General features: G+C 44.4%; 1 protein-coding gene across 1 annotated transcript in view; it reads right to left on the bottom strand.

Annotated features, from left to right (window-relative positions):
- Positions 1-17209, bottom strand: part of SLC22A15 (solute carrier family 22 member 15) — a 1628958-nt gene that overhangs the window by 173093 nt on the left and 1438656 nt on the right. The gene's annotated exons all lie outside the window — the stretch shown is intronic.

Here is a 17209-nt window from a genome sequence, read left to right on the forward strand (position 1 = left end):
CTTATTTGAATATTTGGATAAATCTTTTGAACAAGGGCAGGAAGAGACTTAAGAAATGTAGGCTCTTTGGATTCAATATCCAACTTATCTCTATATATAGGTATGTAATCACTCATTGACAAGGAGTGTGCATTCAGGCCACCTAGAGCTCACCTCTAATTTTTATTATTTATATGTGAACTATTAAATGTGATATTGTTGTCAGTTTGATCAATGTCAGTAATTAGTATTTAGTACTTTCTTTAGATGGAGGACTTGAGAAGATGGAATAAGTTCAGAACTGTCAGCTTTATCTGCAATTATATGTGACAGGATAAACAGAAAAGCTTACAAAACCGTCAAATTCATCAAAAACTAATTGTGTATCAAGAGAAGTAGGATCTACTGTTTTAGTTACACTATCAGGGGCCTTCCTAACACCTATATCATCCTTTCTTATTTTCTTGGTTGATTGGTTCTTTTTACGTTTTCTTTTTCCTCTTCTGACCCTGGTGTCTGTCATTTATATATGAATTAGCAAATCTGTGTACATTTTTTTGTAAATTTGTTAACAATTTTGATAACCTTCTCTTATTTTTAGTTATTCTGAAGTTAATATTATCCTGAATAACATCGGTCACTAAAACTTAACACGTTAACATCTAATAGAGGTTTTTTCCTCAGCAATAATATTCAAGCTTAAAACATTAGATGGTGGATTTTTAACAGCTTCGGTATTTGTATTGGTTTTACTTGATGTTTCATTTTCATTTTGGTTGGAAACTATACTCATATCAGCTACAGAATAAGGTAATATTGCAGTAAACTGAGGAAATAGAGTTGTCTAAAGAATTTTGTATATCTGAGTCATGTGTCATATTTTCGTCATGAACCATACTGTTTTTTGCCCTCATCTTTTTGTCCTCCAAAAGAAATCTGGTCTGAAGTTTTTATTTTTACAGTTGATGAAATTACTTCATCATAAGAATTTAGATCTCTCCAAGAGAATATAAAATTATCTACTGCCTTTAAAGATATTTCCAAATCTTTTTTGTACAAAGTCTGCTTTATTGATACCTTACTCAAAAGTATATCACAAAGTTGCTTTAGTTTTAGACAGTTGATGCAGACAGGACTGTCTTTTAAAGGTCTATTCAATAGATACACTTCTCAACCATCACACTGTGCTAAAGAAATTTAGTGATTTTAAATCATTAAATGCATATTGATTAAAAGTATCCAACTCAAGTACATTTAAATCTAACTATCCAAAACTCACTCAACAGGACCTGCGTGTCTTTCTTTGCACTATCTAAAACAGTACAAATTTATTAACATGGGGAAATACTATAATTTTTAATCAAACTGTTGTTCTCAAAAATGATACTGCATCCATTATAATACTTTAAGGCAAACACAAATGACTAAAATCGCAAAATCATTTAATCACGCAAAGACAAACAAAGTGCATCTCTCTATGTATACATGCAGATACGCATCTACTCTACTCAGTACACTCAAGATGTAAATAAGCAGCTGTATAAGCTTGTCACTCAAGTAAACAACCTGGATCCTTTCTAGAACATAATGAACTCCAGTATCCATTTCAGTCTATCAAGGGCATGTCACAGCACTAACAAAGCTTTCACTACAATAAATAATGATCTTCTATAGTCAGAAATAGGTTTCACACAACTCTGTGCCTGATCACTCAGTTTCCTCTGCTGCGCCTGACCATATGATGAACATCCGATCCTGTTAGAGTGACCGAGAACCTGCTGCAGGATATTTTAACATTCCTTGAGTGTTTTGTCTCCCAAATGGAAGTTCTCTCATGCAGTGTTGTTTAGGGTTATAATTCCTCCCCATTCTACTCTGCAAGTTGTGGGGTCCCCAGGGCTCCACAGTGGATCCACATTTATTTGCCATATGCATGCTGCCATTTAAGGTTCTAGTTTGACAGAGAGGTTTGCATTACCACTGCTATATGGATGATACCTCACCTTCTCTCAAGAACAGGGGATGTACTCTCACACTGAGGAATGTTTGGAAATGAGAAGTTATGTACCTACCATAACGTTCCATGTTAGTTGTCTTCTCTCGCCTTCTTTCTTGCTTGATGGGTTCGGAGCGATCCTCGGCTCCACTGCACTTTGCTAAGCTCGAGAGTCACTTTTACCAGCTCGAGGCAGCCCCATATCCCATGATGCAAGGCGGTAAGTACCCAGATCTCGTTTGTTGTCTATAGGCAATAACACCTAGCATAAAAAACTTCCCAAGGAAGAAAGAAAGGCAGAAAAAACCTGAAGGATGGATTAGGAAGACCAGAACTGTATGGTCTTAAGAAGCATACTTCCATGTAGGGAGAAAAAAGGTCTGTCCAGGCCAGGGGGAAGGAGGGAGGGTCGCAAGAAAGAAGGCGAGAGAAGACAACTAACATGGAACGTTATGGTAGGTACATAACTTCTCAATGTTAAGCTGTCAATCTCGCCTTCATTCTTGCTTGATGGGACCGCGTCCCTAGCACCTCTATCCTGGGTGGCTCAATGGAACAGACTCTTGAGAACTGTGGAGCCAAAACTGGCTCTATCCCTGGAGGCCAAATCCAATTTGTAGTGAGAAACAAAGGTATGAGGAGTGGCCCAAGTGGCTGCTGCACAAATAGTGTCTAACGGAAGTCTAGCCTGAAAGGCTGTGGAAGTGGCTAAGCTTCTAGTTGAATGCGCTTTAGGTTTCGAGCACAGCTGTTTTCCCCTGAGCTGATAGATTTCAGAGATGACAGAAGAAAGCCATCTAGATAAGGTCACTTTTGAGACAGGAAGGCCTTTTTTGTTATCAGCATAAGAAATAAAGAGCTGATCGGATTTCCTGAATTGTTTTGTTCTGTCCAGATAGTATCTGAGTTGGCGGTGAACATCAAGATAATGTAATTTTTGTTCCGATCTGTTTGAGTAATTTGGGAAAAATACAGGAAGGTCAATAGACTGATTCAAATTACTCTTTGAGGCGACCTTAGGCAAAAAGGTCGGATTAGTTCTCAAGGATACCCTGTCTTTGTGGAAGACCAAATAAGGGGGACGAACAGAGAGAGCATGAAGTTCAGACACTCTCCTAGCCGAGGTAATAGCAACCAGGAAGAGTGTTTTCCATGAAAGTAATTTCAGGGAACATGAAACAGCTGGCTCAAGGAGGAAGAATCAAGGATGTCAGCACTAAATTTAGGTCCCATTGAGGAGGAGGACTCCTGACGGGAGGTTTCAGGAGAAAGATTCCTTTTAAGAAGGCTCTACAAAGCCTGTGGGACATAATATTGTGATCTGCGAACCCGACATGAAAGTTCGAGATAGCAGCCAACTGAACTTTGACCGTGGAAGAAGAAGAGCCCGCGTGAAAGATTTCTGCTAAGAAATCCAAAACTGCTTGAACTGGAGCAGTAAAAGGATCAATATTTTTGGCTTTTGCCCAACAAGAAAAGCGTTTCCATTTGCTGGTATAAATCCTTCTAGTAGAGGATTTTAGGGAAGCCACTATGATATCCCTAACAGGATTAGAGATCATAGGAAGCCTGGCTAATGAAGGAAGTGGAGCAACCATGCTGTGAGGTTGAGAGAAGGGATAGACCGGTGCAGCTGACCCGATTGGTGAATCAAAAGGTCTGGTACTGGGTCCAGATGCCACGGCTGCACCAAAAGGTGACGATGGAGGAACGGAAACCAAATTTGTCGAGGCCAATAAGGAGCAATGAGAATCATTCTGGCTCTCAAAACGGTGGCTTTCTGGAGAACTTGTGGAATCAGTGGAAAGGGAGGAAAGGCATAAAGAAGTCCCTGGGGCCAATCCTGGGTAAGAGCGTCTCTGGGGAGATGGCCTGGCAGTGGGAAGAGAGAAAAGAAGTCTGGGCATTTGCTGTTTTGGGGAGTAGCAAAAAGATCGCAACATGGGCAGCCCCATTCTAGAAAAATCTCCTCCACTATAGATTGTTTGAGAGACCACTCGTGAGGCATGAGAATAGCTCTGCTCAATCTGTCCGCTAGAATGTTGGTTTTCCCAGGGATATGGGTTGCTACCAGAAACCGATGAGAGGAGATCGCCCATTGCCAAAGTCTGAGAGCTTCTCGACACAAGGGGTAGGACTTGGTTCCGCCCTGTTTGTTGATATACCTATGAACTGCAATTGTTCCCAAGGGAAGAAAGTCGTTGAGGGCTTGCAACGTTAAAAGCACTGCTCTCATCTCGAGGACATTTATGTGCAGGTGGTATTCGAATGGTTGCCACGTCCCATGAACCATCCTGCCCTGATAATGACCCCCCCACCCGATCAGGGAGGCGTCCGTAGTGACAGTGGCTACCGGGGCCGGGGGTACAAAGGGTCTGCCTTGGTGAATCTGGGGAGAAGTAATCCACCATGAAAGATGATTCTTGCAAGTTTGTGTCACCAGGATTTGGTGACGCATTGGAAGTTGTTGGTAAGACCACTGAGTGAACAACATCCACTGAAGTAGACGCATGTAGAAGCGGGCCAGGGGAAGAAGGGTAATGGCCGCAGCCATGAGGCCCAACACCTTCAGAACCATTCTGGCTTGCACCTTTTTGCTGGCAAGGATGATCCTCACGTGACTTTGTATATCTGAGATTCTTTGGTCTGTGAGGGTTGCTGACATCCGAACAGTGTTTAAGTTTGCGCCTATGAAAGTAATAGACTGGCAGGGCAATAAGGAGGATTTTTCGTAGTTGATCGAAATTCCCAAATGAGTGCAGAGATTTAGTGTGTAATCCCTGGCTTGAAGAAGTTGATGCCTGGTGGTGGCTGAAAGGAGCCAGTCGTCGAGATACGGAAACACCTGGAATCCTTGACGTCTCAGGTGAGCCGTGACCACTGCCATACATTTGGTGAACACTCTGGGGGCTGTAGTGAGACCAAAGGGCAGGGCTCTGAATTGGTAATGACTGGACCCTAGCCGAAAGCGGAGAAACCTTCTGGAGCGTCTGTGAATTTTTATGTGATAGTACGCGTCCTGAAGATCTATTGAGCACATCCAGTTGTCCTTCTCTAGGAAGGGCAAAATTGACTGAAGTGTGACCATTCGAAATCTTGTCTTTCTTACAGACTTGTTGAGTCTGCTGAGATCCAAAATTGGTCTCCAGTCTCCCGTCTTTTTGGGGACCAAAAAGAATCTTGAGTAGATTCCGGGCTCTGAATGGTCTGTTGTAAGTGGCTGAATGGCTCTTTTTTGTAGAAGCTTTAATACTTCTAACTCTGCAATTTCCCTTAGACCGGGTGGTACATCTGGAAGGGAATTTGTGTGAAAAAAGGGACTTTCCTTGAAAGGAATTTTGTAACCCTCGGATATAATCGACTGTACCCATCTGTCTTGAGTGAGGGAACACCAGGCTTCTGGGTACAGCGATAGTCTTCCCCCGACTGCCTCCAAGGATGGACAGTCGGGCAACATCTCAGGGATGCTGGAAGGGCTTGTCAGAGAGAGGCTCTCTGCTTCCCTGGTTCTGTGGACCCCTCTGCCTCTAGAGCGCCTGTTGTTATTACCCCTCTGCCTCTAGGGGTAAACTGACCACGTGTCCGCGTGACTCCTTGGGATTTATGGAACCACATCTTTCCACCCTTCTGTCCTTTGGGGTAAGGTCTAGAAGGGGTGGAAAAACAGACCCCTACGGCAGAAAGAGTCTTGCCGTCTTGTTCACACCTGGTCAATGTATCCTTCACTTGAGGGCCAAACAAAGCTGACCCATCAAAGGGAGAGTTTGTGAAGGACGCCTTAAAGGGATCTGCAAAATTACAGAGCCACATCCAGGATTGACGCCTAAGAGCCACCCCTGTACCTGCTCTACTCGCTCCATCTGCTGCATATGATATCAGTCGCATGGAGGAGTTAGCTATAGAATTAAGGATTCCTAGCTGAGAAGCAATTTTCTCTTGAGCCCCTGCAGCCGTAGGATCCTGTACTACTTCACCTAGTTCCTTAAGGATGTCCCTTTGGAGTCTGGTGAAGTGACATAAGTAGTTCAGCGGCGATAGCAAAGGTCGCTGAAGAGAAATCCGCTTACCATACCTATCCATGGTCCTAGAATCCTTGTTAGGAGGATGGACTGGTACGGAAGGATCTGCAAGTTCCTTCTTAGTGGCAGCCGCCACCACCATGGCATCAACAGGGACACCTTTCATAAGGAATTGCTTTTCCCAAGGGCAGTAATAAATTTAGATGGCCTCCTAGGAACTGGCTCTACAGAGTCAGGAGCAGCCCAAGCCTTCGAGCAATAACCTCCATAAGGGGGTCGAAGGCGGAGACACCCAGGAGGTGGAGGCCGAGATCCAACGCCTCTAGGTATACGACTCATCCTCAGAGGGATTTGTGGAGGGCCAGTTTCCCCTCTGTTTCAGGAGTTCTAGGATGTCTGAAAAGGAGACATCCTCAGAGGGGATCTTGGGATCCCTCCAACTCATCTAAGTCGGTATCTGAAGTGATAGACTCAGGGAGTCTAGGTGTTTCCTCTTACAAGTCCTCTTATGGAGGATCTCCTGACTGATCAGGAGAATCCTCGGAAGAGGGGTATTCCCAGTGGGGAAACCTGAGGCGTGAATCTCTGGGTCCGGGAGCAAGAGAGATGGAAGAGATATCGACAGGCACTGTAGAGGGAGGAGCTAAGGGAATGGACAGCTGGCTGAGCCCAGTGGCCAGCACACTGTTCATCACCTTGAAGGCCCCTCCCAGGGAGGTCCGAGAGAACCCGCTCAAGAAACCGGACTCCAGGTCCCACTGAAAGGGAAGGCTCTGAGGCAGATGTCGGAGCCGAGCTCACCAAGGCCGAGGCTCCAAGGGAAGAGCGGGTCGGACAAGGGTCGATGCCACTCACCCCTCGGAGGAGACCAGGGAAGCCCGACCACCGAATCCCTCTAAGGAAGGTCTCGAAGAGGAGATAAGAGTAGATGCCGTGGGTGCAGAAAGGGGGGGGTATCCGCCCCTCAGCCATAGCAGTAACTATCCCGAAGACTCCAGCTCCAAACTCTGAGGTAGAGTTGAAGGAGGAACTTGAAGAGGGTGTGGACTAATAGTCGTCTGTTGAGACGGACTATGCAGCATCTGGGCCAGTGCCTGTGATTTCAGTAATCTACTTACCACCCTCTAAATCATGGTCTGAAAGCCTGGACGACCTAGATGATCGGCTCCGATGGCTCCGCTCCGAGAGAGAGGTGAGGCCGAGCCGAGTATCGGTTCCAAGGAAGGGGACCTGGACCTCTTCCTCGAAGGAACCATCGGAGCCGAAGAAACCATAGATGCAGACGGAGCTGAGCACTTTTCGCCCGGTGAAAGTTCAATGCATCGGCTCCAGCCGGAGCCGATACAGACAATAGTAACGGTGTCGGAGCCGGTCGGCCGACAAGCCTGAGCCACATGTTGGTCGGAGCCAGTCGGAGCCGACACCGATGTGACCATAGAGTATCGGCACCGATAGCCATGGGTGCCGAAGATTTTAGCAAGACGGGATCGGCTCCAGTCGGAGCCGAGGCCACCGGCTTAGATACAGAAGCCTGGGCCTTAGAAGACTTAGAAGTCTTGCTCGAGTCGAAGCCGGAGAGCCCTCCGGTTTAAGGAGACCCCTTAAAATCAACTTATTCCTCCTCTCTGGCTAAAGGAATGACAAATTGCGCATGAGTCCTGCAGGTGGAGAGGTCCCAGGCAATACAAACAAGTGTGACCGCCTGTCAGAGACATCTTCTGACAGCACGAGTCACACTTCTTAAAGCCTGAGACCCTTTCTTTGGACATAGTTGTACACAACAGTACACAACAACACAGTCCCAAACAGACAACTAAGTTATCTAACATATATATTAAACTAACCTCTCACACACACACACCCTGACAGGGGGGGATGGGAGGGAATGAAGGCCTGACTAAAAGAAGGGGAAGGAAATATAATTTTAGTCAGAAAAGGGCTTACAATTAAGTAAAAAAGAAGGTATTCTAAAGAAAAGTGAAAAAAGTTAAATTTTAGGGGCAAAAAGTAGTTAAATACTAACACTTACCAGGAGCTGGCAAAAGGAGGACCTCATCAGCGAAGCGGTAAACAAGATCTGGGTACTTACCGCCTTGCATCATGGGATATGGGGCTGCCTCGAGCTGGTAAAAGTGACTCTCGAGCTTAGCAAAGTGCCGAGTCGGAGCCGAGGATCGGCTCCGAACCCATCAAGCAAGAATGAAGGCGAGATTGACAACTTAACATCAAGTTATTTTCTGATTAAGATTAACTTGATTCAACTCACCCCATTCAAAACTGCTGCCACGGTCCTTCATGCAAAACTCTGTCCATTCGCAGCTCCTACTGTGACTTCTTATATTATCTACAGAGCAATAAACTTGGTTTATCTCTATGGTGCATAACCTTGGTGTGGTACTCAATGGTTTCCTTGACATTTTAGGACCAGATGTTGAACACTGTCTATTCATGTCACCATGTAAGTGATACCACCCAAATTAAACATTAAATTCTACCACAGGACTTGCTGATGGTTGTTCAAGCACCTGTTACCTCAACTAGATTACTGCAATGACCTTTACCTATGGCACTCAAATACAGAACAAGTTATAGTACACAGAGAATGCAGCTGCAAAACACCTTATTGGAGCACCGCCTCATGCCCCCAAAAAGCTCGAACTATCATCAGATCAGACGTAATTATTCTTAAGCAAAGAATAATTTTCAAAATTTCTGTAATGGTATACACAGCCCCAGAAATCCATGTACCACCTATATATAGTAGCTGACACCCTGCTTCCTTGGGACTGCTAGCAACCTTCAGGATGAAGGCTTGAATCCTCTTGTCTCTTGTGCTAGACCTGTGGGATTCACCACACTGACACTTTTAGTAATGTGCTCCTGAGGCTAGCTTCAAAAGACACCTTAAGACATGCCTCTTTCACAAGCCTGACTGAAACTCTTTCAGATTACTTTTAAAGATGGTTCTTAAAACAGGTTTTATCTATTGTCATAGTTATTGGTTTTACCGTTCTTTTGTCTTTAACTTGATTGGGATATTCAGTAGTGTTTTATCTGTTTGTAGTGTCTAATCTCAGAGGCACAGAAAAGAAAATTGATTGAATGACAAAGAGAGACAGCACTTGTTCTCTTACAGTTCTCTACGAACTCTCAGCTGACTCTATTACCTAACTCTGAAATTCTTTATGAGCACTGTTCAGTGAAAGCATGGAATTCAGCTCTTTATCAAGTGCCCTTCAAATAAATGGCTTTGGAAATTCCTCCTCTTTTCTGAGTGCTGAGCAGAATTACTAATTTAAAATCTATCATTTCACTGTTGTCAGTCTGTCAATGTACCATCTATTTTACTTAGAAAACTACTCTTCCCTTCCCCTTTCACTTCTGTTACAAAGTGAAATTATTACATGTTATACCTTTCCAGCACCCTTCTCTCTACTCTCTTCCTTCTAATTATCCTGATGCATACCTACATTATGTTCTGCAACTATCATTGAGTCCAACAGCAGAAATAGTAACTACCAACTTCAGCACACATCCAAAGAAAACATATATACCATTAGGAAGAGGCTTGCATTATTACTATTGGATGACATTGAAAATAAATAAATCAATGGGCTGTCTACACTATGTGAACTCAGTTTGCCATTCTGCATACAACATGTACATATGTAATGCCTTAGTTTGGTAGTGAGCACACAGGATTAAAGCTCTGACTTGTTAATCAGCTTATGCCTGTGTTAAGGGTACAAGGTTTGATTCTTCCCACCTTCATTTGTCTTCTGTGTAACCTTGAGCGATTCACTTAACCAGACCCAAAATTTGGGAATTTGGGCTAGGCTCCTTAATGGTCTCCTGGACCTTGTGCCTATTAACTACCAATGAACTATGAAACTATGAACTGTAAGCTAGTTTGTTGTGGTTTCCAGGCTTCTAATTGTAACCTATTATCAGTTAGCAGCAATACTCATCACCTACCCAATGAGGGGGAAAAACTATCACAGGCACACTCATACACATACATGCACCCACATCCTTATACACGAAATGTAATTATTTACTTTATGCAAACACTCAAATGCTGTTTATCTGTTTATTGTATTCATATTAAAGTGATTACATGCAAAATCTGTCAACAATCCCATGAATATCGTACTTACTATATCCAAACTTATAAATGCTTACTTGTTTACATTATGCCCACAGTGAAATGGTATTCAACACGTATATAATTCTTCCTGCTCTAACCTGATAAATTACTCATTGTCTATGTGCTGTTCTACCCTGATATATTTACTCTCTGCACTCTACATGTGGAAATCTTCTCTGCAAAGGAGTCAGACTATTTTGGTAAATAAACACAATCAGTAAACAAATGCATACATAAACTCCTAAAATATTTCTCTCAGTAAGGGCTTTTGCTTTGCTATACTAAGATGTTTTTTTTCACATATCACAGAAAGATCCAGAATGCTGTAAAATATATAACACACAAACAAATATGCATTATAGAACACTACTTCCAGCAGGTAAGAACTACATCTCATAGCTTATTATGGAATTTATCCAAAATACTGACTAAATTGATTAACCCTGTGTTTTAAAAGAGGACACAGTTTCTGCACAATTTTATGCCTGATTTTCTGGGTAGATAACATATTCCCTATAATTATCTGTTTTTTCCTTCACTCAAAGATAAAGTGCAGTTTATACCTCACATTTCATACTGTCCAGTTAATAAACATACTTTCAAAACAGAATGTGAAGCAGCAGAATTCTGTATGGATGGATTCAAAGCACTTGGCTCTACAGCTGCATTCCTAATCGGAATGCTTTCTGTGTCAAGTCTGTATGTTCTTCATCTGAATGTATGGGTTTTTGACAATGACTTTTGTTTCTTCCTACCATACCATAAAGACATGCAGACAAGCAAAATGGTAATACTCCTAATTACCCTTGGTGTGTATGTATGTGTGGATGTATCCTTCAATGGGTTGCCATACTAGTCAGAAAGTACAGCTGTGTACACTTACCATAAATGTAGATGTTCAAATGTATCCACTGTTGCAGTCATCACACTTGGGTTATTTGCCTACAGGTAAGCCCTCAGACGGCCCGAATACCAGAGACGTAGTATTTCTGCATCGGTTGCTGTCACTTCAGGACTGACATCAGGTCGTCAGGGGTATAAAATCAGGCAGCCGATGCCATTACATTAGTTTTTCTTGCCCCAAATGTCAGGAGCCCCCCAAATGGGGAGCTAAGTTACGGTGCAAAAAACACCACCAGTAAAAAGTAAATACCAATAGCCCTGTAAGGGGAGAGTAATAGAGATAGAGAAGGAGAGAGTGAGAGAGAGAAAGAGAGAGTGAGACAAGGGGGCTGGAGGGTGGGAAACCAGGACTGCAACAGTGAATACACTCGAACATCTACATTTATGGTAAGTGTACACAAATGTACTGTGTTCTTCATGTTTCACTGTTGCAGTCCTCACACTTGGGTTGATTCCCAAAGCTGAAGAATGGGTGAAGGCAATCAAGAAGAGTTTGGGCTGGTGAGTATGCCCTGCAAGACTGCTGTTGCAAAACCCGCCCTAGATTTGGAAAAGATAGGCAGGTGGTAATGCTTGGTGAAGGTGTGAACAGAACTCCAGGTAGAAGCTTCCAGAATGTCCCTGGTAGGGACTCCCCTGAGGAAAGCTGTAGAGGTTGAAGTTGCCCTAATGGAATGCATTCTGACCCCCAGAGGGGTTGGTTTTCCATTGTGTTTGTAACAAAAATGGATACAGTGTGCTATCCATTTGGAGATGGTTTGTTTTGATATGGCCTTACCTCTGCCCCTGGTGCAAAGCTGACTAGTAACTGGTCAGATTTCCTGAAGGGCTTGTTCTTATCAAGGTAGAATCTGAGCTGTCTGTGCACATCTAAAGAGTGCAGGATCATTTCCCCTTTATTTTGAGGATTAGGTAAGAAGGTTGGCAAATGGATAGATTGGTTAAGAGCCACACTGGACACCACTTTAGGCATAAAAGTAGGGTTAGTCCTGAGGGAGACCCTGTCAGCATGAAAAATAATGAAGGGTTCCACAGCCATAAGTGCTTGTAGCTCAGACACTCTTCTAGCTGAAGTGATGGCCAGAAGCAAGGCTGTTTTCCAAGAGAGGAATTTTAACTGTGCTGACGCTGCAGGCTCAAAGGGGGGAGCGTGAGCTTTTCCAGTACAAAGATAAGGTCCCAAGCAGGGGTGGGGGCTCTCCTTGGTGGCCTTAAGTTGTTGGCCCCTCTCAGGAACTGTTTGATGAGAGGGTGAGAGAAGAGAGGTGGCTCAGTGTTGTAATGAGCCGAGATCGCAGAGGCATGGATCTTAATGGAAGAGAAGGCTAGGCCTCTGTGGAGTAGATCTGCTAGGTAATCCAAGATTAGAGGTAAAGAGGGCAGTGCTGAGTCCACTCCTTTAGACTGAATCCAGGAACAATACCTTTTCTACTAATCAGCATAGGATTTCCTTGTACTAGGTCTTCTGGCTTCAAGAATGACATCCAGCACCTGCTTGCTTAGACTGGCCACTCGGGGAGAATTCATGGAATAAGTCAGGCTGCAAGGTTCAGGGTTTGCACTTGCAGATGCAAGATCTGTCCCTCTTGCTGAAAGAGGAGGGTTGGGATCTAGGGTAGGTGCCATGGTGGCATCAGTGACAGACTGCACAGTAGTGGGTACCAGTGCTGGCGAAGGCCAGTCTGGGGCAATCAGGATTGCCCTTGGTCTGTCTTGTCTTGTCTTGAGTAATACTCTTGTAAGAAGAGGCAGAGGGGGAAATGCATAGATTAAGAGGTTTACCCACTGGAAGGATAGAGTATGCACTTTCCAGGCCCTGCTGTGAGGTGTCCTGGTGCAAATTTTGCTGAGCTGGTGCTTGTAGGTGGAGGTAAAAATGTTCACCTCTGGGATTCCCATTTCTGGGTTAGAAGGCTGAAAATGTTGGGGTCTAATTGCCACTCATGTGGGTCTAGGAGATTTCTGCTTAAGTCGTCTGCCAGACAGTTTTGTTTGTCTGGCAGGAATTTTTCTTGCAGATGAATATGCATGGCCAAGGCCGTATTCCACAAGGTCATGGTTAGCCTGCAGACTGGGTAAGAGTGGGATCTCCCCTGCTTGTTGATGTACCACACCACTGTGGTGATGTTGGTTTTTATTAGCAGGGGTCCTGGTGAGAGTAGGGATCTGAAAGCTGCCACAGCGTGCTGAACAGCTAGCATTTCTTTTTGCTTGATGTGTAGATGAATTTAACTTGGGCTCCAGTGGCCCTGAATGCACTTGTCATTCAGATGTGCCCCCCAGGCAGTCTGATGCGTCTGTGGTTAGGGGCTGGGTGGCGTGGGGTTGTGTAAAGGGAATTCCATTGTTGTGGTTGCATGCTGCTGCCCACCAAAGAAAATTTGTCCTTAGACAAGGTATGATAGGTATGATGATTTCCATGTCTTGACAATGTTGGCACCAAAGACCTTTTAAGTATCACTGAAGTTTCCTCATATGCAGTCTGGCATATGAAATTAGTAGAATGCAAGAGGCCATGAATCCTAGAGCCTGCAGAATTTTCCTTGCGAAGAGCTGGGTTCTGGTGGCCATTTGAGCTAAGTGGCCTGTTAGACAGGCTTGTTTTTCTGGAGTAAGGAATACATCTGGGATGTCCAAGCTTGCTCCCAGGAATACAATCTTTGACTGGGGACTAGTTTTGATTTTTTCATTGAGAGTGTACCCCAGGGAGGTTAGAAGGTTCTTTACAGGTGCTGTAACAGCTTTTCCTGACTGTCTGCCTGAATCAGGCAATTGTCCAAGTAAGGGTATATTTGAATCTTTCTCTGTCTGTAATAGGCAATGCCTGGAGCCAGGCATTTTGTGAAGACTCTGGGAGCAGTGGAGAAGCCAAAGGGAAGTGCAGAGAACTGATAATGCATAGATCCTGCCCTGAAACATAGATATTTCCTGCATGAGTCCCTGATAGGGATGTGCAGATAGGCTTCTTTTAAATCTAGGGTGGCTATCCAGGCATCTTTGGACAGCATAGGAAGCTGCTGCTGAATGAGCATTTTGAATTTTGGTACCACCAGGAAGGTGTTTAGAATGGAAAGATCTAGGATTGGGAGCAAAGTGCCCTCTTTTCTGGGTACCTGGAAAAGTCTGGAATAAAACCCTTGACCTATGTGATCTGCAGGAACAGGCTGAATTGCCCTTAAGGAAAGCAGGGATTGAACTTGGTTTTGTGCCTCTGCCCACTGGTTTGGGATTTTCAGTGAGTGGAAGTAAAATTTGTACCCCTGGGATACAATGTTGAGGACCCATTGGTCTTTGGTGATGGAGGTCCATTTTTTTGCAAGATGGGCAGTTTTCCTCCTAGGGGCATGAGCAATTGGGCAGAGGTGAGGAGTAGAGTTGAAGTCATTGTGAATTATTTCCGTAAGGGGGTGGCTTAGCACTCCCTGTTTTCGAAGTGGAGGTACTCCATTGCTTAGATCTCTGCATACCCTGAGACTGTAATCTGGGGGGGCAGTTTTCCCTGGTCTAGTTTGAGATGGCCTTGAGTGGGCTGGAAAGGACCAATCTTGGAGGCTGCACTTGCAAAAAATCTTTGACTGTCTGCATAGACTTAGCTTTTTCTTCCATCTTTTTTAGAACCTATTCTGCTTTGGTGCCAGACAGATTTTCCTTGTTCAAAGGAGCATCCAGTAATTCTGATCGGACATGGTCTGGCAAGGTCTGTTCCTTAAGCCAAGCTAAGTAAAGAACCTGTGACTGCTGCCCTGCAAGATACTTCTTGGGTGTCAAACCCACATTGCAAGGTATGCTTGCTGACTTGGCTTGCAGAATGCATAAGCTCCAGTAATTCTTTATTTTCTGCAAAGTCAGAAAAAGTAGACAAATTTTTCTTAATAGGTTCCATAATATGTTGCTGGTATTTCAGCATGTGGAACTGGCAATTCAATACCCTAATGGCGAGAGTTGCAGAGGTGTATACTTTTTTACCCCATCTGTCTAAAGCTCAGGAATCCCTGTCCAAAGGGATGGGATTCTTAGCTGTAGTTGTTTTTATGCCTTTAGGCGTTTGGGAGATGACCTCTGGGTCAGCAGTAGGATTTCTGAACAGAAATTTGTGAGAGTCAGGACTCTATAGTACCTGTCTGGTTTCCTTGGAGCAGGGGGTAAAGTATCAGGAGTTAGACTGGATTCCATAAAGACATCATCCACAACATCCAGAACAGGAGGGATAGCTAAGGGTCTGTGCTGTGGCAAATCTAAAAATTCCCTGAGTCTGTTTTTGGACTGAGGATAATCCTGGCATTCCCAGTGGAAATGCTCTCTTAAGGTACGTAGGGTTTCACCAAAAGAAAAATCCTCTGGAGGGGAAGAAGAGGGAATGGATTCCACTGCATCTGAATCCTCATAAGCAGATAAAGGCAGGTCTTCATATTCAGAAACCTCAGAGTCGTCGGAATTTTGGTCAGTTAAAGCTGCTGGGGACAGGTCTCTTTTTCTCTTAGCAGGGGAAGGTTGGCTTCCTCTAATCAGCACGATCAGGTCTTCTGCCATTTTAAGCATTTGAGATTGTGGCAAGGAAGCAGGTGCTTGAGTTTGCATCGTCGTTTTTTTAGGCGTAGCTTGTAATCTTGGCCTCAGAAACTCTGTAGTTTTAGACAGAACTGAAGATGCAAAAGAAGTCGTCAGTTTGTGTTGAATATCGGTAATGTGAAGAACTTCCTCGGAAGCCGGTGCCTGCACAGGGGCTCCAGACCCATCCAAGGTAGAGACATCCAAAGGTTCAGTAGTCAAAGAAGAGTCTCTCTGCATAACAGACTCCGAACGGGTCTCGGTAGCGGCCTGCGAATCCATCCAAGTGGGCATCAGTGGCTGGGAAAGCGCCTCACTGAGTACCGGCGAACTGGCGACTAGCTTAACGGAAGCGTCATCGGCAGTTTTGGACCTGTGTGGTCTCTCTGTCTTTATCCTTATGTTTTTTTGAAAGATCGGTAGACGGATGGTTTACTGAAGCCATTTCGGAATACGGAGATCAAGAGTGTAAGTATTCGGCGACAGGCCCAACGATGAATAATTTGGGCATTGAACAAAGCACAAAACTGACAGCGAGGTACGTCATGGTCTGGGCCTAAACAGGTGACGCAGTAAGAATGGAAATCTTGGTATGGTATTTGTTTTCCACAGGCGAGACAATTGTTAACTTTTTCTGACATCAGTTAGAGCAAGAAAAAAGGGTTCCCAATTGGGTACTTAGCTTTAGAAGACTTCAGGATGATTCAGTTCGGAAACAAAAACTCAGGTAGTGGCCGACTGGCACTTGTGCGAACTGCTTCTGGCTCCTCGGCAAGAAAGACTGATGTAATGGCGTCGGCTGCCTGTTTTTATACCCCTGATGGCCTGACGTCAGTCCTGAAGTGATAGCAACCAACGCAGAAATACTAAGTCTCTGGTATTTGGGCCGAATGAGGGCTACCTGCAGGCAAACAACCCGTGTGTGATGACTGCAACAGTGAAACACGAAGAACATCTGGTTACTACTTTATTGCTTGTTGCTTGCCAGGACATGTTCTGTTTTCCAAAAAAATGTGAAAAAGAAGATTCTGAAAATAAATAAACTGATGGATGGCTATTCTTCCTCTTTTTTTTTAACAGCTCTTTGTCCCTGCAGCCTGCTGACCACTAGCCCCCTCCCAGCCAATCAGCCCATTCTTTCCCCATAACTAATGTGAGAGTCGATCAGGAGGGGCCTTCTTTTAGACGGCCATTAAGGGTGGTTCAAGGGGATTTGCTTTAGTCCTATGTTCCCCCCTTAATCACCCAATCTGTTGAGTTGAGGGGGGTGTACAGTGAGTTGTCCACTCTGGTTATCCCTCACTTCCACAAGGGAAGTTGTCTGCCAATAGCTCCACCACTCAGCTCAAGCAAATAAGTGGTTTCCTTGGTCATCATGGGAGAAATCACACTTCCTTTAATACTCCCATATGTCTGCCACCCTTCCCACTCGCTAACAGAGGTCAGCAGGCCATGCACCTTCTTTCCTCCCTCTCCCTCCCTGCATGAACTTCCAGTGCTGGGCCACTAATTAAACCCTGGTCATCTGAGTTGCATTAAAGGTTCCAACCCTCTGCACCATGGAGCCAGGCTGGATGGATGGTTATATCTGTATCACAAAAGTTTTACAAATTAGTT

Source organism: Protopterus annectens, chromosome 5.part1, assembly GCF_019279795.1.
Source record: "Protopterus annectens isolate FY-2018-M chromosome 5.part1, PAN1.0, whole genome shotgun sequence".
Taxonomy (NCBI): Eukaryota; Metazoa; Chordata; order Ceratodontiformes; family Protopteridae; genus Protopterus; species Protopterus annectens.